This window comes from Solanum tuberosum, unplaced genomic scaffold (assembly GCF_000226075.1).
Source record: "Solanum tuberosum cultivar DM 1-3 516 R44 unplaced genomic scaffold, SolTub_3.0 scf00467, whole genome shotgun sequence".
NCBI classification, from domain to species: Eukaryota; Viridiplantae; Streptophyta; class Magnoliopsida; order Solanales; family Solanaceae; genus Solanum; species Solanum tuberosum.
The window spans coordinates 422684-429898 of record NW_006239388.1 but is presented as its reverse complement, the minus strand read 5'-3'; positions in this window follow the sequence as shown (position 1 = coordinate 429898).

The following is a 7215-nucleotide window of genomic DNA, read 5'->3' as shown; positions in this document are numbered from 1 at the left end:
AATGAACAAATATCTTTAAAAAGTTAAATCAACAAAGATATTTATTATAAATTTACTGGAATTTTTTTTGAAAAGCATATCTCAGTCCGATGTAAGTACGACGATCTCCAAAAATCTTTCACATTCCATGTTTTTGTGTGTCATTGAACCAATTGCTAAATGGATGTACCTTTTCCACAATAACAATTCCTTGTCTTTTTCCACATCTCCTAAGACCAAGTGTTTTTGTAACATAGGGAGACTTAATTTGCCACAATACATTAAACAATTTTTTAGCATCTCTAAAATTCCGATAGTGTAGTGCACTAGCGTTGATCGATAAGTCAGAATTGCTAAAATACAAATTGTAATCCCATAGATTGGGTGAACCTATCACTCTATTTTCAAGGGTAAAAAATTGGATATTGTTGAAAAAAGAGTCCATTACACGACAACAAAAGAAATGTGGTACAATTAACATGTAATAAAATGATAATAAAACAAAATGAATGAAATTGTATACTTGAGTTTGTCATTTACTTGAATTGATTCGCGAGTTCAATAATTCTTTTAATCAGTCAACTTTAAATTTTGAATATTTATGACATTTTAATTTCAACCTCTTTTGAGTTTCAAGTTCAATTATCTCACTGACATTTTCTATTATTTAAAAATAATGAATAGATATATATGGATGCTAAAAATATATATAATATATTGTGTTGTATCAATTCATCATGGTTCACAAAATGACATATGAGCTAATTTAAGGGACCAAATTGAGCTAGTTTATTATTTTAATAGATTAAAAATACCAAGTCTAATTCAACATTATATGGGTTGCGAACTACGTCAGATCAATTTATTATTTCAAAAATAATAAATGTTAGAGCACTAAATTACGAGATATATAAAAGCTCTGAAAAATATGTAATATATTGTGTTGTATCAATTTATCATTGTTCACGAATGACATAATTTTAAAAAATCGGAAGAAAATCAGGTAGAAGGAAAGTTTTTGTGAAAAGAAATATTTAGATAGTTTTTAATTAAGTAATAAAGAAAAAGATGATATGTAGAAGATTTATGTATAAAATACCTGAAGTAGCAAAGCCTTGGGTCAAAATAGCACTTGGTCCAGTTATTTTACTTAAAATTAAAACATTTTTTTTGAAATATGGAATTATATGAATAAGGGAGAAACTCCATGAAAGGAAAATTAATGATTCATATAAATCGCTTAGTGGGAAATGTCCTGAAGAAATCCAACGAGTAACTAATAATCCTGTTATACAGAAAAAAGTAACTATTATGCCCTTTTCTGACGAATCGTATAGTTTTACAATTTCATCGACTAAAAAGGTTATCAAATGAATTGTAATTACAATTGAAACGATCGAAAAGGAAATGTGAGTTAATATATGCTCTAAGGTTGAAAATATCATAAAAAATCTTAAAAAAGAAGAGTCCCTTAATTACATAATTCTAAAATGGAAATCGGGAATTGAATTCATTATAAGATCTATTTATCCTTTTTAGAAGATGCTATGCCGCCACTCGGACTCGAACCGAGATGCATTAGCACTGCTTCCTAAGAGCAGCGTGTCTACCAATTTCACCATAGCGGCTTGTCTTGAACTCATAATAGCCTATGAATAAGCAATCGTCGAGATTGAGTAAGCTATTTTAGTTTAGTAATGATTCAAATGGATCAATAACAATAAAAAGTTGTTCAAATAGGAATTTGAGGTTGAAGGTTCATTATTTTTGATTTGAGTTTAGAGTCTTAGTTTTTTTTATTTAACCTGGGACTTTCCTATATTTTATACTTTCCTCGAATTCAACTCTTGTAACTAAACCGTTCTATACTCAATTAAGGAATAGAGTTCAAAAAGTTTTTGTTTTCATTGTTTAAGCAGCAATTTCTTGTTTTTTTTCATAAATCTAAAATAAAATAAAAAAGGAATTTTGACGACAAAATAGAAAGAAAAAAACCAATTTTGCATCGCTAAAAATTCAGAATTAGTCATACAAAATTTCATTAAGCAATTTTCTCTATTGGGTTAAGGGCAAGATATACATGGGGTCTATATAATAATTCAGAGAAAATAAAAAGTGAGAAAGTTCGAAAACAAAAAGGTTTCAAAATAGAATCAATTACTTTCAATGAGTTCTTAACTTTCACTAAAGATTTTTATATACGTTCTTCTATAGATATGCAAATATAGAATTTTATTTGCATTTTATTCTGCAAATAGGTCGATGGGAAAAATAAAACTCCCCACCTTGAAATAGATATGATCTTTATTCTTTTGTCAACAAAAAAGTTATTATTCAGTGAATAGTAAATAGAGGATTTCCTAATTCTATTATTTTATATATCAATCAGAAAAGCGAATAGAGTTCCGTTACATATGGATTGGTGAGCTAATCAATATCAAATAGGAAAGGTAAATCGTTCAATTATTCAATTATTATCTAATTGAATAATTGAAGAATAATTGAATTATTTTTTAAAGTTGATTCAAATTATTCTAACGTTTTATTACTTATTTATTTTTGTTTGGCGTACAAAAAAACTTTTTGAATTCCCGGTAGAAAGAGATTTCGCTAATGAAAAAGCCTTTAATGCTACCCAATACCCCTTCCTTTTCCAAATATTTTTACGAATACGCTTTTTTGATGTCGAAGTGAGTTTTTTTGGAACTGCCATTTAGAAATTAAAAAATTACTGATTGTTATAGCTGGATGTGAAAGACATCTATTGTTCAAAAAGAATTCTTTTTACTACTATTTATTTTCGAGCTAATAGTGTCCTCCTCAAATAAAACATTATCGAGATAGGCAAAAGCTATGTAAAAGTTGCAGAATACTGAAAATAAAAACAGAAGGCCAATAACTCATTTTTTTGTTGCAATGTAATGGATGTTTTTTTCAACAATATCCAATATTTTAAAATTGAAAATAAAGTGAGAGGTACAAACAATCTTTAAGATTGAGACTTTAACAGTTAATGTTAGTGCACTAAATTATATGATGTTGTGTCGAATCAACTCCTTAGGTATAAATATTAAAAATACAACATCCGTCTCCATTTACTTATTAAATTTTTTAAATTTGATTTCTTTTTTTATTTGTCATTTTTGACAAATCAAGACGGATAATTTTTTTTATCGTATCTTTAATTTATTAATATTGAATTAATGTTTTTGAAAAATGTAATAACTAATTATGTTTGGAAGCCTATATATTAATAAGGATAAAATGATAAACTCACTAAACCAATTATTATTTTCTTAATATGTATGTCAAATTAAAATTAAACAATTAAAAAAAATGGAGGGAGTAATTTTCATGTCATTTAAATTAATACATGTTATAATTTTGTTGTATCGTAATGCATAAGAATGCATTATATTTTCTTTTCAAAATTTTATGTTTTTTTCTTAGTAACCGAATTACAATTAAACGAAAATTTCATTATTTTGACTTCTTTAATTAATAAAAACTCCATTATTTGGGTCAGTTATTAGTCAAAGTTTAAAATCAAAACCAAAACCAACCAAATATAATATATATTTATCGATTTAGTTGTTCTCGATTTTGGTTCGGTTCTTAATTATATATAAGAAAAAAATTTAAAAAGATTCATTCAAAAGTGGGATCAAAGACAACAATTCATTTAGAACAAAAATAGTCAGAACAACTATCATTACAGAACTTTTGATCACTTTATTTACTGTGGTTAAAGATTCAAAATGAACCATTTTGGTCTAAAAAAAGAGACAATAACATCTAGTCCCACCAAGAATTCTCATAGACAGTTTTGAACGTTCTCATACACATGAAACCAATAAGATAAATGTTTTTGTCTTGAACATTTTTGTTTAAAATAAATTATAAATAAATTTTGATGAAAACATATAAGATATTTAATATATTATGCATGTATAATAATAAAATATATGTATATAATTTATCGGTTCGATTCGACTATTCCTTTGGGGTTTTTTTTTTAACAAAATCATAATCAAACAAAATGCTATCGATTTTTCAAAAATAAAAAACCAAACCAATCTCAAACCCAAATCAAATTGATTTATTTAACCAATTTAATTCAATTTATATTGATTTTTATCCAAACAGTGAACACTCCTAGTCATTAACATTAGAAATGGAGTAACTCCATATCAAGTCTTTATTTTAATTTTTCAAGTTAGCGACATTAGAACTTCATCTAATATTTAAAATTTTTGAATTAAACTATTCAAATTATTATATATGCCAATAAATTTTTTTGACAACAAAAATCAACGTAATATCTTGAAAGAAAATGATTAATATACAGGTTTAGCCTTTAGATTAAACACATAGAATCTTATTTTATAAATTCAAACAACTTGTTAAAATTGATTGTAAGCACTAATTTTATGTTTTCCTAATAAGTTCTAATCTTCTTTCATATGTGTTGAGTAAGCGTTTTCACTTTTCACATAAGCCATAATGCTTGTTTTTTTTAATAAAAATAATAAATTAAAATAAGTCAATAAAGTAACTAATAAAACCAAATGAATCAAAATGTGTGCATAAGTTTATCAATTACAAAAATATTATATATTTCGAAACTAAGTAATTGAACAAAATATTGAATTGGTCAAGTTTGACTAATTGATGTGATACTCTTGACACTGGATCACACAATTATGTTTTAAAATGGGCTATCCAACTAAAAGTTCTTATAATTTTAAATTTAACACATACTATTAAAGAACATAAAATTGCTCAATCGAATATTTTCAAGAAATTTATATAACGATTTATTGATGGCTTTCGATCCTCACATTATTTGCCAAAAACTTACAACAATTTCTTTTTGAAATCATTTCCACTTGAATACATGTACTATTATTACCATAAATCTTCCCCATATCAAATTTTCTTTATTATTACATCAAATAATTTAAATTATGTGGTTTCGTGATATATGGAGAATTGATTCGACACAACATATCACATAATTTCTCAATATCCATGATATAATCATATTTTAGTGCATTGACATTCATCGTCAAAATTGAATTCATAAATTGTAACTTACAAATCAAAAGATTGCTTGAATCTTGCGCTTTATTTTCAATTTTCACACCTTTCTATATACAAAGTTAAATTCTAAATTACATGATATTATCTAAAGATTGTTTAAGCTCTTCCTATTATGTCTTATATGACTTGTCTTTTGAAACTTTTTAATTATAAATCTGTTCAACCTATAACCCTGTTAGAAAGTAACTCCAAGTAATTAATCATGTTCATCTTATATTAGTTCTCCATTATGTGCATCTTATATTTAGCTAGTTATTTTTTTCACATAATTTAAATGTGTTTTTATTCTTTTTCAATAAAACTATGTTGATGCCCATTTTTGACATTTGTATACCCTTCTACTATATTAGAAGCATGAGTTAGAGATTAGATATCAACATGTCAGTTAAATGCCATTTAAATTATATTTGAGGGTATTTTAGACTTTTCATCATCAACCAAAGCTATGTGTCCTTTATGTAGCAAATTGAATTTTCCACATATCTTCACTGCTTTCAATCTCTTTCCCATCTCTATTCCTCAACTTTTTTTTCGTTTCTTTGTTGTAGCAGTTAGATTCAGAGAGAATCAATTGCTCGGGTGTTTTATGTGGTAATTTTAACAAGATGTTGTTTTAGGGTGTGTTTGGTATGAATGAAATTTTTTTCATGGAAAATGTTTTCCTGGTAAACAAGTAGATTTTTTACTTATTTTCTCATGTTTGGTTGGTGATACGCTCAAATTACACCTCCCTCGAGTAGTAACTGTCATACAATGACCGTCATTCTTTGGATTTTGGATGGTGTTGCTAGGAAGAGTACCAGGCTGACGTGGATTCACTGTAGTAGACAACTGGGTCATTTGCTGCTCTAGGTGCTTTATTGATACTGCATGCGCATCTACCTTTTGACCAATGCCAGACAAGTCGTTTCTCATCTCCTTCACATTCTCATCAGTTGCATCAAGCTTCTCATCATCTTTTGCATCATATCTTCAATACGCGTCATATTGCCTCCAGCTTCCCTAGCACCAGATTCCCGATTGTGAGGGGGAACATAAGGTCCAACCCGATCGTTTCTGTTTCCATAGTTGTTCCTGTTGTAGTTGTTGTCGCGATTGAAGTTCCCATCCCATACATAGTGACCCTCTCGGTTGTAATTTTCAAAGTTCCGACCTTGGTTCCCTTGACCTTGGCGTCCCAATTTTTTCCCGGTGTTTGGGATCCTTGGGCATTTGGTCGGAAACCCCCCGTCTGATCATTCACAGCATAAGCATCCTCTTCATAGTAACACTCTTCAACTGGCGGTGGAGTTCTAGTTAAGTAGTTTACAGCATTTACCTTTTCTGCTCCTCCGCTCACATGCTTCAATACCAACCCCAACTCGGTCCTCATCTGGGCCATCTCCTCACGAATATCATCTGCAGAATTTATACTTGTATTCTGAACGGCAAATGTATTTCTCCCAGTATCTGACCTCCTAGTGCTCCATGCTTTATTGTTTCAAGAGATCCTCTCCAGTTTTTCAGCAATCTGTGCATATGTGCAATCACCATATGAACCTCCAGCAATAGTGTCAAGTACCGCTTTATTGTTATCGTCATGTCCTCGATAGAAATATTCTTTCAACGACTCATCATCAATACGGTGATTTGGGACACTTCTAACAAAGGCAGTGAATCGGTCCCACGAGCTACTCACAGACTCTCCAGGTAATGCCACAAAAATTTTTACCTTATCTTTGTGATTGAGCTTCTTGGACACAAGATAGTACTTCGCTCGGAACACATCCGCCAGTTGGTCCCATGTAAATATTGAGTTATAAGGAAGCTCAGTGAACCATACTGCAGCATCGCCTGTCAGTGAAAGAGGGAACACTCGTAATCCAATGACATTCATATCCAAGTCTGGTCTACCCACACAACTTTTGCAAACCACCCTTAGCTTGGCCAAGTGAGCATGTGGATCCTCCGATGGCGACCCTGAAAATAAGCCTCTTGCTGTAAGCATCTGCATCAAACTACTAGTCACCACAAATGTGTGTCCTGGAGGTAGAGGAGGTAGGACAACGGGTCCATCAGAGTCTGCTATATCGATATTGCCCCGATAATTGTCATGTTGTCGTAGGCATGGTGGACCATGCACCCTCACTGCAT